This window comes from Pseudorasbora parva, chromosome 19, assembly GCF_024679245.1.
Source record: "Pseudorasbora parva isolate DD20220531a chromosome 19, ASM2467924v1, whole genome shotgun sequence".
NCBI classification, from domain to species: Eukaryota; Metazoa; Chordata; class Actinopteri; order Cypriniformes; family Gobionidae; genus Pseudorasbora; species Pseudorasbora parva.
This window is the reverse complement of record NC_090190.1, coordinates 35,154,797-35,174,439: the sequence shown is the minus strand read 5'-3', so window position 1 is coordinate 35,174,439 and position 19,643 is coordinate 35,154,797. Positions and strand designations below refer to the sequence as shown.

General features: G+C 40.2%; 1 protein-coding gene across 3 annotated transcripts in view; it reads right to left on the bottom strand.

Annotated features, from left to right (window-relative positions):
• The window catches only part of pvrl2l (PVR cell adhesion molecule related 2 like), a 197,728-nt gene that overhangs the window by 122,595 nt on the left and 55,490 nt on the right, over positions 1-19,643 (bottom strand). The window contains exon 1 of one of the 3 annotated variants that reach the window (XM_067426585.1): positions 3,141-3,393. The exons of the other annotated variants lie outside the window; for them this stretch is intronic. The gene's annotated coding sequence lies outside the window, so the exon portion shown is untranslated. Of the gene's footprint in view, positions 1-3,140; positions 3,394-19,643 lie in introns of those variants that run through there. 3 annotated transcript variants of the gene reach the window in all.

Here is a 19,643-nt window from a genome sequence, read left to right as displayed (position 1 = left end):
CTGATACGCTTTACTTAAGGATGACAAACGAACCAGAGTAGGCCTGCAACAGGCTCTTCAATAAAACACAAACACATTTAAGGGGCAGAAGCAATTTACCAAGAGCACATAAGCTTGCTTTATGAACTCAATGCAAAGCTCATCGGTGCTTATGTTAAATAACGTGCGATATTCACCTCAGAGTCATTAATATATTCATATATATGCACCGCAGGGATGACTCTGCCCTGGGGCATTACCCATTTGCTCACTAACTAGCATAAATGTTTAATTCTAGATATATATTTAGCTGTAACTTTAAAGGATTAGTTCCCCCAGTAATTAAAATTCTGTCTTTCTGTCACTATTTACTCGCCTTCAAGCCATTCCGTACAAACTTCTTTCCTCTGTGGAGGATTTGATCGATCTTAAATCTAAAAAACACAACTGTGTAATTGATGAGGACTGAAGCTTTTAAAATTCAAAAAGCAAAAAGAATCATTAAAGTGTCCATATGACCTGTGAATTATATTACAAGTCTTCTGAAGCCATACGATAGCTTTAAAAAAATCTTTGTAACAAATCGTCCTTCTTAAAGTCGGCGTGAAACGGACTTTGAGACCGTCCTTTTCTCCTTATTGTGACGTATAGCTGAGTGAAAAATGTAGGGCGTGGCTTGATTTCGTCATTCTGTAATTGATTGGATCGTTGGAAGTTGGGCATTGCTGGCAAATCGAGGCAGATTTGAATGCCAGTTTGCACTCAGTTGTGGGGGATTACGACCCAGCAGCCATATCACCCTCTAGCCCAAGATTTCCCACTGAAGCTAAGCAGGGATGAGCCTGGTCATTACCTGGATGGGAGACCTCCTGGGGAAACTAGGCTGCTGCTGGAAGAGGTGTTAGTGAGGCCAGCAGGGGGCGCTCACCCTGTGGTCGGTCTGTGTGGGTCCTAACACCCCAGTGTAATGATGGGGACACTGTCCTGTAACAAGCACCGTCCTTCGGATGAGACGTTAAACCGAGGTCCTGACTCGCTGTGATCATTAAAATCCCATGGCACTTCTTGTAAAGAGCAGGGCTGTAACCCCAGTGTCCCGGTCAAATTCCCTCCATTGGCCCTTACCAATCATGGCCTCCTATAATCCCCATCCACTGAATTGGCTCTATAACCCTCTCTCCGCTCTACCTATCGCTGGTGTGTGGTGAGCGCACTGGCGCCGTTGTGGATGCTGCACACTGGTAGTGGATGAGGAGAGACCTCTGTCATGTTTGTTAAGCGCTTTTGGTGCACAGAAGTACATATGAAAGCGCTATATAAATGCCTCATTCATTAATTCATATGTACTCTCCACCGGACTCACCGCCGGTACCCTCCCAAGCAGCATTTTTTATTAAGGAGCCTGACGATAAGAACGAGAAGCTAAATTTTCCACCCCGTGTTTCTCAAACCAAGAGAGGGACCGAGATGAGGCAGGTGAAGTTCTCCCTCGTGAGCATCGCGACGTGTCCGAATAGTAACAGTTCTTTTCTACATTTGGTAATATTTACCTTAACTTTCATAACAATAACCGGCATTCATCATTTTTACAGTTATTACAAAATTGTCTATTTTTATTTGTTTGCAATACTGCAGACAGAGAGAGAGAGATAGCCCCGCCCCCGCGCCATTGCACAGGAAGAGAAGTCGTTTCAAAGGGGGAGGGATGGTTATCGTATTTGATTAAAGATTACAAGGGTAAACTAATTGTTAAAAACTAATTAAGTGCACAGATAAATAATTTATAGTAAACACAGCATTATATATATATATATATATATATATATATATATATATATATATATATATATATATATATATATATATATATATATATAAAAACGAAGTGTAAAACTTTATTTAACACTGATTTAAGCACTGAAGAGAGGCCTTCTGAAGTAACAAAAGGGTTGACCCCCAGCTAGAAAAGCACATGTGGCCCATCAATGTATTTTACGGACCGTGAACAAACCTGTCACTACTACAGCTATTAGACTAAAAGCTACTGAGCAAATACAGATGGCAGAGCATTGAATAATATCCATAAAAAGGCCTAGTCCTAGGCCAACATATTTAGAAAATTTGTATAAAATAAGTTTGTGTTAAATGTCCTAATCAAAATGTGACTTAAACAAACGGTCCTTAAAAGGGATAGTTTACCCAAAATGTAAAATTCTGTCATAATTTACTTGCCCTCACGTCGTTCCAAACCTGTATTGGAGTTTCTTTCTTCTGCCGAACACAAATTAAGATATTTAAAAGAATGTCAGTAACCAAACAGCTTCCATTGTATTTTTTCCCATTCTGTGGAGCGGCCTATCTACTGTTTGATTCTTTAAATACCTTCTTTTGTGTTCATAGAAGAAAGAAACTCATACAGGTTTGGAACAATATGACGGCGAGTAAATGACATAATTTAAACCTTTCCCTTTAAATAAAATGTTGCTATCCTAATATTAATGCTAGAAAGCCTATGCACTTGGCAATGTGATTTTAAACAGTCTGTTCTGTTTCATCATTAAAATTCATTTTCATCTGACTGAGGGGGCAGGAGAGTCAGGGTGTTGCGCCAGCCCTGTTTTTAACTCTGATCTTTTCAATGAATCTATTGATTCAGTTCAGAAAAATCGTTGTGAATGATTCATTCATGAATCAGACTAATCCACTTCAAGTGCACTGATTCAATCCAGTCACAGAGTTTAAAGGCTCACTGCAGGGGGAAGATTGTCAGTGACTAATGAAATGCATTACACATATCAGTCCCTCCCACAAAGTTATCGCATGACTTCTGAACACTTGGGATATCAACCTTATTTCTCATCAAGTAAGACATTTCCTGTGAATGTGCAATACTTCCGATGCAGCTAAACAACTCGCAACACAAAATATTTATGCAAAAAACAAATTGCAAAAGCCATATAGGCCTAATTGTAGTTAGAACAAAATAAACAGGATTAGAAACTGTAATATACAGGCCAGAAAGCTCTCTTTATATCTCTCTCAACACCACTGAAATTTACTACATCTAAACAGTAAATACCATTCGGGTTTGACTCTTCAGTCTGCTGTGTAATGAACTATCTTCACATTATCTAACTTACATTCCTTTCAGCCAGCCTCACCCAGCCTAGTCTTCCGTGCCCGCGAGACAGGCGACTCCTGAGGGTCGAGCGGTTTCCCCAAGGTCAATCGTGAGCTGAAGTATTTCTAGAACTCGTTAGCCCTTGAGCCCGTTCCACTCGTGTATGTGCGAAAGCCTCAAATACGCTAACGGAGGCGTTGGACCACGGAGAGCGACTGGAAAATAATTAGCACAGAGAGAGTGCGACACGAGGGCACGCAGCGCGCGCTTTCAGAATCTCACAGGAATGTGTTTCTTCCCGCTGCCTGAGTGACCGTTATGAGTATGAATCTCGGAAGAAGTCTCTCAGTTATTATAATCACTCCGGTAAATAAGACATTCTTTAAAGGGGCACGCTGTAATTTTCTCCTCATTAAAAAGTTTTACACAAAGTACTTTTGAAAAACATGATTAATGACCAGTACAACTCCCCTAACACCGGCCTTTACACATCATGGATCACTGCAAATACATCTCTACAACTTAAACTACTGTTCATAACTTGGGGTGGGTAAGATCTTTTATGTTTTTAAAATATCTTAGGATCACCACCTTTATAAAAATAAAAAAAAACAAACAAACAGTAAAACAATATTATTATTACAATTTAAAGGGATAGTTCACCCAAAAATTAAAATCCTATCATCAATGCAGTTTTTCTGAATTTTCTATCCGTCAAAAAATATTTTTATTTTATTTTAAATAAATAATTATTATTATTATTATTATTTAAATAAATTGTATAAACTGTTTTGATTAAAGGGATAGTTCACCCCAAAATTAAAACCTCGCCATCAGAAACGTATGCCACCTAATATATATATATATATATATATATATATATATATATATATATATATATATATATATATATATATATATATATATATTATACTATGGAAGTCAATGGGGACCCATTGCTTACCAATATTCTTCAAAATATATTTGTTATGTTCAGCAGAAGAAATAACTTAATACAGGCTTGGAACAACTGATGGTAAGATGACAGAATTTTCATTTTTGGATGAACTATCTCTTTAATCAAAACAGTTATACAATTTTGGGGGGAATTTTTGATGGATAGAAAGTTCAAAAGAAGTTTTTTACCAACATACACTTACTTAAAGGATTATTAGGAACACCTGTTCAATTTCTTATTAATGCAATTATCTAATCAACCAATCACATGGCAGTTGCTTCAATGCATTTGGGGTGTGGTCCTGGTCAAGACAATCTCCTCGTCTAAGACGGTCTGAGTATTTCACAATCTGCTCAGTTACTGGGATTTTCACACACAACCACTTCTAGGGTTTTAAAGAAAGTTGTGACGAAGGAAAAACATCCAGTATGCGGCAGTCCTGTGGGCGAAAATGCCTTGTTGATGCTCGAGGTCAGAGGAGAATGGACCGACTGATTCAAGCTGATAGAAGAGCAACTTTGACTGAAATAACCACTCGTTACAACCGAGGTATGCAGCAAAGCATTTGTGAAGCCACAACACATACAACCTTGAGGCGGATGGGCTACAACAGCAGAAGACCCCACCGGGTACCACTCATCTCCACTACAAATAGGAAAAAGAGGCTACAATTTGCACGAGCTCACCAAAAATGGACAGTTGAAGACTGTCAGCAGAATGTTGCCTGGTCTGAAGAGTCTCGATTTCTGTTGAGACATTCAGATGGTAGAGTCAGAATTTGACGTAAACAGAATGAGAACATGGACCCATCATGGCTTGTTACCACTGTGCAGGCTGGTGGTGGTGGTGTAATGCCTTAGCGTTGATTGAGCATCATTTAAATGCCACGGCCTACCTGAGCATTGTTTCTGACCACGTCCATCCCTTTATGATCACCATGTACCCATCCTCTGCGGCTACTTTCAGCAGGATAATGCACCATGTCACAAAGCTCGAATCATTTCAAATTAGTTTCTTGAACATGACAATAAGTTCACTGTACTAAAATGGCTCCACAGTCACCAGATCTCAACCCAATAAAGCATCTTTGGGATGTGGTGGAACGGGAGCTTCGTGCCCTGGATGTGCATCCCACAAATCTCTATCAACTGCAAGATGCTATCCTATCAATATGGGCCAACATTTCTAAAGAATGCTTTCAGCACCTTGTTGAATCAATGCCACGTAGAATTAAGGTAGTAATGTTGTGAAGGCGAAAGGGGGTCAAACACAGTATTAGTATGGTGTTCCTAATAATCCTTTAGGTGAGTGTATTTTTGAAAAAAAGTGTGATATTATATATATATTTTTATAGCGTGATGCAACATTCAAATCTAAACCTGCCATATCAATACAACATGAATATTTATCAATTATATTTGTGACAATGAGCAGAAACTAAAAAGCAGAACTACAGTGAACAAAAAAGAACCAGTAAATCAGTATCAAAACTGTGTCTGTGTGGTTCTAAACTTCCCTTACACACAATTTTTTCCAGTTCACCTCCATATTTAAAATAATTGCATGCAATCAAATAGCATTTAAACACATTAAAATGCATTTACTTTTGCACTGTAAAAAAAATAATATATATATATATATATATATATATATAAAAAGCTAAAGGCCAAATAGTGTTTACTTCCATAAACGGTACTCTTGCATAAATAGAGCCACCAATGAGCAGTTAAAAATATTAAATTTTATTGATTTAAAAGGCTCCTACCAATGTTTCATATTAGGAAGGAAATGCCCAATAATTGGGACCTATACTGTCTCCATACTATATGTGACGCAAGTTATTTTCCAACAGTTCTAAGGTTTATAATCTTTAATCTCTGAATGGCCCGGAGGTGGAAAAGGTCACTGTGAAAGTAAAGGGGAAGAGGGCACGAGGTGAAAAAAGGAGGCGTTGGAGTTTGAAGGCAGGCCGTGATGGGAAAGTACTGAGTAGAGCTTGTTATAATCCGGGTGTGAAAACATGAGCGTACCCACTCGTGAACCGAATGACCTCGGCCTTCCCTGCAGGCACGGCCATGGTATCTATGCCATAATAAAGAAGACCTTGAATGTGTGTGTGTCGATCGTCGCACACACACCTACAGCTCACTGAATCCATTAGCTCTGCTGATTGTGTGATTGGAGCAAAATGGCCACAGAGAGGAATTATGTAAAGGTGGCCCGGCTCACCTCTCTTTATACATTTCCGTTCCTCGTTTCTCCCTCTCTGATACTTTTCCTTCTCTTTATTTCGACCATCCTTTTCAGCTCTGAAGTTCTCACTCTGTTGAATGTGAAATCGTGAAACAAATTCCATCTAACGGCACTTTATACCCTCACCGGCTCGCCCTCCCTTGGCTGTCTCTCACTACCTAGTAATCTTCTATCCTTTATAAACCCACTCTGTTTCTGTGTCTCTCACTCACACACCCCCTGTCAAGTGTACGCCAGGGGACACACCCTCATCCAGACATAAAACACTAGCTCAGAGTGAGCACACACAGCCTAAAGCTGTTCGCTTCACCCTGTTCCCTATCAGACATCAAGCAGATCTTTTCTCCTTCTTGATCACATCTCCTGCATCTTTATTTTCCCTCCTCCCGTCCCCTTTCTCAAGGTCACCTTGTGTCTTCCTCTCATCCATCCCTCCATATTTCTCCCTCTTTCATCTCTATCGTTCCTCTGTTCATGCCTGTCTACCTGCATCTCTATCCTGCGACTCAATTTTTTTTATTCTTTTCACTTTCACTTCACTTTCATTTCACTTTATAGTTCCTATACTTTTATCTTTTGTTAGCTTTGCTCCTTTCATCCCCGGCCTGCTAAGATAGCCCTTCTCTCTAAAACAGGAAGTGTGCCATTAGGCTTCCATGCGGCTAAGTGGCACGCAGTTCTTTTGGCCACTCTCATCTCCTCCTCCCTTAAAACTCAGCTCATCCAGTTTTCCTGCACTTCAGCTTGGTTCTAAAGCCTAGTTAGCAGTCTAGCCGTCCACTGTCTTCTTAAAGGGACAGTTCACCCAAAAATTCTCTTATCATTTACTCACACTTATGTTGTTCCAAACCCATAAGACTTTCATTCATCTTCGGAACACAAAATGAAGATCCTTTTGATAAAATCAGAGCGCTTTCTGTCCCTAGATTGACAGCTATGCAAATGATACTTTAACGCTTCAAAAAGTAAAACTAATCCATATTAATTGAGTGGTTTAGTCCAAATTTTCTGAAGAGATTTGATTGCTGAACAGATTTAATTTATTCACATTTAGATATTGATCAGCGGACAAAAAGGGGCTTAACTGAACCCGCTTGACGCACAAAAATAAACCTCACTGGTTCTCGCGTAAGCTCAAACATGCTTCCTTAATATGAGAATGAACCTCATTGGTTAGTGAGGAAGCTCAAACGTGAGGTTTAACACAAGAATGAACCTCATTGGTTCTTCAGGAAGCTCAAACATTCTGCATACCACAAGAATCAACCTCATTGGTTATTGAGAAAGCTCAAACGTGCTGTTAAACACAAGAATGAACCTCATTGGTTCTTACAGAAGCTCAAACATGAGGTTTAACACAAGAATGAACCTCATTGGTTATTGAGAAAGCTCAAACGTGAGGTTTAACACAAGAATGAACCTCATTGGTTCTTGCAGAAGCTCAAACGTTAGGTTTAACACAAGAATGAACCTCACTGGTTCTTCAGGAAGCTCAAACATTCTGCATAACACAAGAATGAACCTCATTGGTTCTTCAGGAAGCTCAAACATTCTGCATAACACAAGAATGAACCTCATTGGTTATTGAGAAAGCTAAAACGTGCTGTTAAACACAAGAATGAACCTCATTGGTTCTTGAGGAAGCTCAAATGTGCTGCTTAACACAAGGATGAACCTCATTGGTTCTTGCAGAAGCTCAAACGTGCTGTTTAACACAAGAATGAACCTCATTGGTTCTTGAGGAAGCTCAAATGTGCTGCTTAACACAAGAATGAACCTCATTGGTTCTTGAGGAAGCTCAAACATGCTGTTTGACACAAGAATGAACCTCATTGGTTCTTGAGGAAGCTCAAACATGCTGTTTGACACAAGAATGAACCTCATTGGTTCTTGAGGAAGCTCAAACGTGCTGCGTAACATGAGAATGAACCGCATTGGTTCTTGCTGAAGCTCAAACGTGCTGTTTAACACAAGAATGAACCTCATTGGTTCTTGAGGAAGCTCAAACGTGCTGCGTAACATGAGAATGAACCTCATTGGTTATTGAGAAAGCTCAAACGTGCTGTTAAACACAAGAATGAACCTCATTGGTTCTTGAGGAAGCTCAAATGTGCTACTTAACACAAGAATGAACCTCATTGGTTCTTGAGGAAGCTCAAACATGCTGTTTGACACAAGAATGAACCTCATTGGTTCTTGAGGAAGCTCAAACATGCTGTTTGACACAAGAATGAACCTCATTGGTTCTTGAGGAAGCTCAAACGTGCTGCGTAACATGAGAATGAACCTCATTGGTTCTTGAGGAAGCTCAAACGTGCTGCGTAACATGAGAATGAACCTCATTGGTTCTTGCAGAAGCTCAAACGTGCTGCGTAACATGAGAATGAACCTCATTGGTTCTTGAGGAAGCTCAAACGTGCTGCGTAACATGAGAATTAACCTCATTGGTTCTTGCGGAATCTTGGGATTGTGTCTCTTGAACAAAGTCTTATGGATTTAGAACAACATGAGGGTAAGTATTTAATGACAGAATTTTCATTTTTAGGTCAACTAACCTTTTAAGTGACTACTTTCGTAACACTATAAACAGCAAAATGAATCAGCAGTCACATGTTGTTATGAGTTTTATGATGATATGAATGCTTATGAATCAACATCTCTAAAACAATCGTTTTTTTCTAATTCAGGTATGTAATTTGCAATGCTTCATGGGTACACAGTCTTGTACTTTTGTCATAATTCATGTTTGTAATGTTGTGATTCACCTCAGAGCTGGTTGGTTTGATTAATGGCTTATAACTCAACAAAACATCTCTATGAAAAAAAATAAATGGGGGAAAAATTCTTCCAAAACCAAAGCCTCTGAAAAAGCGAGAAGGCACTAATGCACTCTAAAGAGTTTTACAGTAGCATTTTGCAGAGCTAACACAGCAATACCATGAATAAATAATTACAAACAGAAAAACAATTCATAGTGCACACGAATATAGCCTAGAATAGTCAAATGTTAATCAATTGAACAATCATTTCTTGGATTTTTTTTCACTTAGTTGCTTCAGTGCATAATAATATTGCCTTATCTGTGAAGGATACATTGAAAACATCTTTGCTCGTATTAACTGGTTTAAGATTGTCTCCTAACCAGACCAAGCTTGTGTGTCGCCATTCTGCTCCCAGCTAAAAAGCACACAAAACCCCTTTCAAAACCAGCCAACAGACCAGTCTGACCAGGTTAGGAGACCAACAAACCATCTTAGGCAGATTTAAGATTCATTTTTCTGCAGTGACATGCAATACTGACTTCACTTTTGGTCAAAAGATGGTTTCCTGGGCAATGGCATTGCCTTTGTGTCTGAGCTGCCTTGAAATGCTCAGCTCAGGTTTTCTTCTTATATTGACACTGGATTATCAACACGCAAGCATATGCGTACAGTACTTAAAGAAATCTCATATTTATTTTCTATAAACAGTTACTGGCATATATGTTTGTTTCCACGGCAATTGTTTTACCGCAGTGCATTTGTGTGTGTGAATAATCTAAAGTGCGAGTTTTGTTATGAGACTCAGAGGTTATGGGTATGTCAACTGGAAGCGTCTGGGGTGCACTAGATTATGGCTGTTTTTGAGTGTGTATGTGTGAGATAGGCATGCGTTTCGCCATCCTCCCCGAGGATTACGAAACGGCAGCAGCAGCAGTCGCGGCCCCATCTTTTTTCCCCAGGAGATGGAGTTCATATGCGTGTCTGTCTATGTGTGTTTGTGTGTCTGTCCGTGCACATGTGCGGCAGGGGCCCTCTTCTTCATCCCCAAGTGAGAGCACCTGAAATGGAGACAAAAAGCCCTCCTGCTTTTATAAGTACATGATGAATGTCCCTCACATATATGTACTCATGCTGCACACACGAACACACTCTCACGCAAGCACATGCAAACCGTAGAGATGCGTTCTTTACACTCACACCACATGAATTATTTCCCATAACCCTTGTGCACTGATTTTTTTCCCCCTGAGTGTGCATGCATTCGTCCACTTATTTTACGCATTCACACGGCTGTTTTTCACACAAAACCAGGGGGATGGCTGTACAACCCTATTCTAAATGTAAGCCATATATTATTGATATTACTGTTTGAAAGAGGGGGAGACAGGCACTCCTCTCTTATTAAATTATTGACAGGCAACATTTATGCTGCCAGCACCTGACCCGAGGATGATGATGATGAGGAGGAGGAGGAGGAGGAGGAGGAGGAGGAGGAGGAGGAGGAGGAGGAGGAGGAGGAGGAGGAGGAGGAGGAGGAGGAGAAACCGATGAACCAGGAGGGAAAGAGGAGGAGAGATTGCAGAACAGAATTAGCAAAGACAATGACCGTTTTAAGGCTCATTAAGATTCTTCTAGCATTATCTTCTTTTTTTTTTAATTTAGAGGATCCAAAATGGACATGTGCCAAATGCCGACTGAGAGTAAAAATGTGCCAAATAAAATGTAGTTGCCAGTTGGCTGGTAACTTTATTTGGAACTGCAAGATGCTACATGGCTTAAGCCGAATTGTTAAAAATTATAATATGACTGCTTCTGATGTAAGATATGTGCACAATTAAAAAAATCTACTAGATAAATCCAATAAATAAAATAAAAAAGTAATAAGTGAACTGGTAGGTGGGAAAACATTTAAATTTGGACCCGACAAGGTCCAAATTTCTTCCTGAAATTCTGCCATTAGGACATGGAGGGGCCAACAAAGCAAAAGCGCTTTAAACGGGCGGCTGAGAGGAGCAAGAAGGAGATCGGAAAAATGTGATGAAAGGTGGAGAAACCAGAAAGAGCGATAAAAACAGCTGCCAATGAAATGAGGATGTATAATGTGGGGGGGGGGGACTGAAAAGAAAGAGAGAAAGAGAGAGAGAGAGAGAGAGAGAGAGAGCAGGAGGGAGCTAAAGAACGAGGTGAAAGAGGTGGAACAGAGAGATCGGAGCTGAGGTGGAGGAATTGCAGGGCATGAGAGCAGAAGGAAAAGATAATAAAAGAATAAAGATGCAGGTGAAATGAGAAAACGGGGAGGGAGCGAGAGAACACTGATGCAGAGGTGAGGGGGAGAGACAATCTGCAAAAGGTGAACAGGTGGAGGGGAGAAAACTGCGAATGAGAGGAAGAGAGCATGCCAGGGGAGGAGAGAACAAGAGCAAGTATTTATTCAAAAGGATTCGAGACGCTCCAGAGATCGTTACCACATTGGATATAGTGATTTGTGAGAATCTACCAGCCATGAAAGTGCGTTTGCATTATTGTTAGAATGCAACACATGTTTTTATAATCCTCATAAATCATAAACAGTTTCTCTAAACGAGTGATTTCCCCCTGCTATTAAGAAAGATTAGGGAGAAGCTCCGCCCATGACTGATGACGATCTGCCCTATTAGCATAGAGCCACGCTCCCTGAATGAGCCATAGCAGTCCACCATTTCGGTTTCCTCGCTGTAGCAACCGGAGATGTACGTTTGCAGCAAAAAACAAAATGTTCTGTTATTGGATGTGCCAACACAGTCTCCATAGACTCTCTGCATCTGAGCCACGGAGGACACTATGGTTGAATATCATTTGTGAAAGAAATGTGCTGAAGGAAGTCGTAGAGTGTTAGCCATGTGCGAAAATCACTTTACAGCGGAATGCATCACAAACAAGGGTCAGTTCAACGCTGGGTGTGCACAACATTTGTTTCTGAAAGATTTTTAGACTAACATTGCGGTACATGCTAGTCCATAAGTTGAATCAACTTAACTCCACAAGAAAGACGTCAATTTATCCACTAACCATTCAGAAACTTCCAGTCTTTCCATCTGTGTCCGACTCTGGTTCGAACATGTGAGACAGAACACCGCTACTGACAATTTCTGACATTTTGGCTGTGTGACATTCTCCAGTTTTGTAGTTTGTTAAATATCTGAGGTACAAGCTGTGAAGAGTCCACCCTCTTCTGGAAAGGGGGTCGGGATCAGCGGCTCATTTGCATTTAAAGGGACACACACAAAAACTGTATTTTTGCACACCCAAATAGGGGAACATTTGACAAGCTCTAAGACATTATCTGTGGGGTATTTTGAGCTGAAACTTCTCAGGCACACTGTGGGGACACCAGAGACTTACATCACATCTCGTGAAAAGAGGCATAATGGATCCCCTTTAATTGTGGATGCTTCACCAACTTAACTTATTTCTTGTTTCACTATTACACAATTTTCCTGAAGGAAAAAGACATTTTAAACGTATTAAATATAAATGTAGTCCCCTTTTGGAGTAATACTAGCATATAGATGACGCTAACAGACACGGACAAAAAGCTAGAAGAACTCAAAATCAGATTTCACAAGGTCTTTAACCCTTTAAGAGCACTACCCATAGAAACAGGACGTGCTGAAGAGCTCTTTTCCCTTAAGAGCGCATGTTAGATTGAGTGGCTGTAAGCACATAACGATAGCAGATCCCAAGCTGTAAGCATTCATGCATAAAAAGGAGCTGGTAAAGTAAATTACTTTTTTTTTAAAAGTTTGAACAACCTCTACAAATGCTACTTTGTAATGCATAATAAACTAATTATGCATGATTTCTCCATCTTTCATACCATATGAAGCCTAGCTTCCCTTGTAGCATATTAAATTACTGATTTATACAGTGTAGATTTATAATATCATGAAAATACTAGCTCATTGCCATTGGCAAGAATAGAGACTCTTAAAGGGATAGATCACTCAAAAATGAAAATGTGATGTTTATCTGCTTACCCCCAGGGCATCCAAGATGTAGGTGCGTTTGTTTCTTTAGTAGAACAGAAATTAAGATTTTTAACTCCAACCATTGCTCATATAATGCATGTCAATGGGGTGTATTTCTATGATAGTAAAAAACGCACAGACATACGAATCCATATTAAACCCTATGGCTCGTGGCGACACATTGATGTCTTAAGACACAAAACGATCGTTTTCTGTGAGAAACCGAACATTATTTGTTATTTTTTTTTCTCATATCAGACGAATCTCATCTAGTATTCCCCAGCACAATTACTTCCGGCGAATAAGGTCAAAATACCGGCGTGATATATATATACATACATACTCAATATAATATTGACCTGTTCGGTACGGCATTCACGGTTCAATATGCGCTGGTGAATTGTGTTTTTTTTCTTTCAGTTTTGTATTTAATTAATTATTTCTATTTCTGTCTGTTTGAAATATTTCTCTCAGTTTATTTCGGCTCTGTTTAAGTGTGCCTGTGAGTCTACGCGCTGATAGGAGCAAATATCCAGTCATATCAAGTTAGGGGGTGTTTACCCGCATTTTAAAGCCTTGCCGGTAAAACATTTCATTTGCGTTTTACATGCGCTGAGCGCGCGCGGCTGTCAGACACGTTATTACTGGACTACGTAGTCTAACTGCGCTAATAATGTCAAACACAACATATATAAACACAGTCGGTTATGTCTAAAGTGAAAGTAAAATCGACTGTCTGTATGAGATGCGAGCAGGTCTTAGCAGCGCAGACTAGTGATTGTGAACGCTTGTCCTTAAAGGGACAGTTCACCTCTAAAATTTTAGAGGTATTAGAGGTATTAAAATAGACAAAGAAAAAAAATCACTCACTGCTCTTGAATAAAGTAAGAATATATATTATTATTATATATATTATTATATATAATTATATATATATATATATATTTTTATATTATACAATACACTAGGAATGTGTACAAGGTTTTTTAAAGTAAAGTTTTAAGTTTAAGTAAGGTTTTTCAAGTCTTTTGAGTAAAATAAAGAAAGAGTATTGCAATAAAAACATTTTCTCCTCTTTCTGTTCCTGTCACCTAAGACTAAAAAAAAAACGAACCGAAACCCGTGGTTAAGAACCGAGGTATGTATTGAACCGTGGACTAACTGTATTGTTACATCCCTATTAATATATATATATATGAATGAGGCATTTACGTAAATATACCTATGATCGCACCGGGTTTTTGACCTTATTCGGCTGAAGTAATTGTGCTGGGGAATACTAGATGAGATTTGTCTGATATGAGGAAAAAAACAAAACAAATACTGTTCGGTTTATCGCAGAAAAAGATTGTTTTGTGTCTGAAGACATCAATGTGTCGCCACGAGCCACAGGGTTTAATATGAATTCGTATGTCTGTGTGTGTTTCACTCTCATAGAATCATACCCCATTGGCATGCACTACACACAGCAACGGTTGGAGTTAAAAATCTTTATTTCTGTTCTACTGAAGAAACAAACACACCTACATCTTGGATGCCCGGGGGTAAGCAGATAAACATCACATTTTCGGGTGAACTATCCCTTTAAAAATAAAGGTTCCAAAAGGAGATTTTTGCAGTGATGCCATAAAAGCCCCAAAAACCTTTCAGCGATGAATAAATCCAATCTAAAGAACCATTTGTGCAATGAAAAGATTCCATGGATGTTGAAGGTTCTTCGCGGAACCATTGATGCCAATAAAAAACCTTTATTGAGTTTGATTGTGGAAATAAGTGAAGGAAAAACAACTCATTCTGCATGACAAAGAAGAAAATGAGAACAAAGATGTGAGAGAAAGCGATATAAACAGTCTGCAGGTGGGCACACATACGTGAACGCTGCACTTCCTCCATTATTCCACCAGCTGGATGCCACATCGCCAAGGGCCTCGAGGCGCTGGACAGCCAGGTTCATTTGAGTGCCATTAGAGGCAGTTTTCTATCCTCCGGTTGTACACTTACACTAACACTGAACACGGAGAATGAGAGTGAGAGTGGAGGGGAGGAGAGGAGAGAGCACTTAAAGAAACGGAAAGAGACGGGGATTGTTACAGCATATTTACTTGCCGTCATCAATTCTCGCTCCTCATTAGCCTGGCACAGGTCTGATCACTTTGTTAGAATTGATTCAGGACTAGTGAAGTTGTTTGCCCGCCGCTCTGTCTAAAAGGGACGACAGTGTACAATTACCTTACAAGCATGTAAACAAGCCACACAAATGCAGCAAGGGAGAATGCGAGGCGCCGCGCTTTTGTGGGGTCCGACTGTGTCTAATGTGTGCGTGTGCATGAGTGCATGTTTGGACAAAAGTATTCCCTCCACAGCGGGAGCGAGGCATTGATTTTCCCATATTACCACATGTCAGGGCCACAAAGAAAAGCCACCGCCGCCGTAATTACAGCGTGCCAATGGCAAATTCCCCAAGCCGGTGCGTCTGCCTCCAATTCCCCTTCTGATAGACTGCATTTCCCAGAATTCCCTAGTAGATTGAGAAGTGAGAAGTAATTTGTTTAAAGGATTAACACAGCCAGAGCAAAACTGAGAATCTATTCATTATTGTAATGAACGATATAATATCAGCACTGGATGGATGGATGGATGGATGGATGGATGGATGGATGGATGGATGGATGGATGGATGGATGGGTGGGTGGATGGATGGATGGATGGATGGATGGATGGATGGATGGATGGATGGATGGATGGATGGATGGGTGGATGGGTGGGTGGATGGGTGGGTGGATGGATGGGTGGATGGGTGGATGGATGGAAATATTCCATAGTCATTTGGACTACTTTTATTTAAAATCTTCCAAAGCCATATAATGGCTCAACGATCTAATATTTAATCTGTTATTCACTCATTATCTCTTCCCCTTGAGTGAAACACCTGTGAACGATTCATTAAAGGGTTAGTTCACCTAAAAATGATTTTTTTTTCATTAATGACAATGTCGTTCCACACCTGTAAGACCTCAGTTCATCCTCGGAACACAGTTTAAGATATTTTAGATTTAGCCTGAGGGCTTTCTGTCCTTTGAATGTAAGTGTATGCACACTTGCTGTCCACGTCCAGAAGGGAATGAAAACATCATCAGAGTAGTCCATATGTGTCATCAGTTGGCTAGTTAGACTATTTTGAAGCGTCGACAATACATTTTGGTCTAAAAATTTAAAAGCTTTGTCTTCTCTTCCGCATTTGTTTTCAAACCTCAAATAAAGAATCAAACGGTCGTGAATCAGCAGATTGATTCGTGATTCATATCGCCAATGTCACGAGATTTCAGCAGTTTGCCAGTTTGACACGCGATCCGAATCATGATTCATGACCATTTGATTCTTTATTTGAGGAACACGGAAGAGAAGACAATGCTGAATAAAGTCGTCTTTTTTGTTATTTTTGGACCAAAATGTATTGTCGACAAAATGTATTGTATTGTCTGATGTCACATATGGACTACTTTGATGATGTTTTCATTACCTTCTGGATGTGGACAGCAAGTGGGCATACACTTACATTCAAAGGACAGAAAGCCCTCTGACTAAATCTAAAATATCTTAAACTGTGTTCCGAGGATGAACAGAAGTGTGGGACGACAATAGGGTGAGTCATTAAAGGGATCCCATGGTGTTGAGACTTGTATGGCTTAATATAACATAAATTATGTCTCTTACTGAATTATGTAGTAGAAAACCCATGAAAGATCTACGTTATTTTAAAAATCGATTTTATATTTGGACCATGGGCGGCGCCATTTTGTTTGCGTTCTAGGTTGATGACGTAGAGTGGTTGAACTCCTCAATCAGCTGGCGTTACCCGTTGCTATTTTTACCACAACGCAACTCGAAAATTGTTTCAGAGTTAAACAAAACAAATGAATTGCTTTGTAATTGTACTTAAAACACACTCAAACATACATGTGCACACAAACTCACCTACACAAGTCACAAACAGATCGGCGGGCGCGCACACACACACCTGACTGCTCTGTCTCAATCGCATGCATCATCACCAAAACATCCTGCCTCTCTTCCTCACGTTACTTTATCCCATCGTCCTACCTAGATATTTCCCTCTGCTGGTCACATTAGGCATTATAGTTAATCTATCAACAGTCTATCTAGGGAACTGGATGTGTTGAACAGGATATCAACACAGGGAATAGATTGAGGGTTATGTATGCGCGCGCAGTGCGTGCGTGTGTGTGTGTGTTCGCGCCGATCTGTTGGGGTGTGTATGTTTGCGCCGATCTGTTGGGGTGTGTGTGTGTGTGTGTGTTCGCGCCGATCTGTTGGGGTATGTGTGAGAGTCTGTGTGAGAGAGAGAGTTTGTGTGCACATGTATGTTTGAGTGCGTGAAGTCGGAGAGCTGTTTGTAAATCCGCTTTACTCGTTATTGCGGTGGAACGTGAGACTGAATGACTGCACTCGAACTGTCCACTATGGTGTCGGACAACACTATATGTCCGTCCCTTCAAATAATGCCCTATTTAAGGGTATAGGGTCGATTTCAGATTCAGCCCCTGTCGTGGAGACTGAGCAGCCCAACATCTCGATTGAGACAGAGCCTGTCGTGTGCGCGCCCGCCGATCTGTTTGTGACTTGTGTAGGTGAGTTTGTGTGCACATGTATGTTTGAGTGTGTTTTAAGTATAATTACAAAGGAATTCATTGGTTTTGTTTAACTCTGAAACAATTTTCGAGTTGCGTTGTGGTAAAAATAGCTACGGGTATCGCCAGCTGATTGAGGAGTTCAACCACTCTACGTCATCAACCTAGAACGCAAACAAAATGGCGCCGCCCATGGTCCAAATATAAAATCGATTTTTAAAATAACGTAGATCTTTCATGGGTTTTCTACTACATAATTCAGTAAGAGACATCATTTATGTTATATTAAGCCATACAAGTCTCAACACCATGGGATCCCTTTAATGAAAGAAATGTCATTTTTGGGTGAACTAACTCTTTAAATCAGTGAGTTGAACTCAAGAACCGAATCCATTCAATTCCCTAATTGAATCGGTCAGTTTAGTTTTGTAAACTGGATCAAATTATTCTTGTAAAAAGACAAAAGAAAAGCCTTTTGTTCACGAGTCGGACTCACAAACGTCTGTTCCTCATAAATGGATCATAAGACATCTGAATATAAATCAAGTGAACCCCTTTTATTATTCTTTTTTTCCTCCTTCTGAAACCTGACAGCCCTAGTTCTCATTCACTTTCACTATATTAACAAAAGAAACCGGGATGTGCTTTAAAATGTATTTATTTTTTCTTGTAAGGAAGTCTTTTAAGAGCTTTTTATCTGAACTTTTCCTTTACAGGGAGAATGACATCGGGGAGGGGGAAGCAAAATTCATATGTTAAGGATTAGCAATGCCGTCTTCTGGGACTTTCTCCCACTGAATCAAAGGTTAATCGCATTACTGGAAAACTGCATAATAGAAAACCTCACCACAGCAAATATGAGAGGGTCACAGGCGCGGATGTAAACGTGACTGATTTGGGATGTTTAAAAAGACGTGGGCGTAATGGGGGCGAGTGAGTGTGCGCGCGTGCAGATTATTCAAGGCGCGCTGGAGCTCTCGGATGAAGTGCGATCATCTGCGTGTGACTCAAGTGGCTGCGCGTCGGCCGTGCGCGGGAATCAATTAACGGACACCTGTGTGTGCTACAGTAAGACGTGGGCCAGAATCGTGAAGACCACTCCATAATGGAGCCCCAGCGAGCCACTTGCACAAACTTAGACATGAGCACACATTCCCCCGAGAGCTGCTGTCGACATGCAACAGCGTTCATCACATTACCCAAAAGCCCTAAATCACATTATTGTCGGAGTGTAGCCTCTGAGCTAACTGTTAGTGCTGATCTCCGGTAGGAGACAGCATGGCAAAAACCAACTTTGGGAGGCGACGGCAGCTGGCAGCTCCTCTCAGTGTTCATATTTATAGGAAATTCCCACTGTATGTTTATGAGCTTCCACTGTGGTAAAACGCCTCACTCCCCTCCCGGGTGATTAGCCCCCTAAATGAGAGCGGGTTGTTGCTAAGCACACTTCAGTGAGTATGCACCCGAGAATAATGGAGGTTAACAAGTGAGCAGAAGAAACGGGAGGGATTACGATATAGACACTAGTGCAAGTAATCAGGACGCTCTGACATTGAAGGATTTTACAGAGTCACGCTTTCCATTCAATAACCGTGGAAGAGACGAGGCATGATTCCAATGCTCAATGAGGAATCGAGGAATGTGTAGACAGGCTTTTGACTTAAAGTATGGTTCTCATTGCAGCTTATTATGGTCAAGATCTGCCCACTTAGATAAGTAAAGGAAAATGCCAAATGCATTTTACCTAACCAGATGCAATAAATTGAAGCAACAAGTGAGCGAAGGTCTAGGGAGTTAAAAATATTGATTTCTCAGTTTGAATCAATTATCATTTTGATTCTGACAATATTACTATGCACATTAACTCAATAATTAATTATACTTGCTGTTCATTTTTCAAGAGTACAGTCTTCC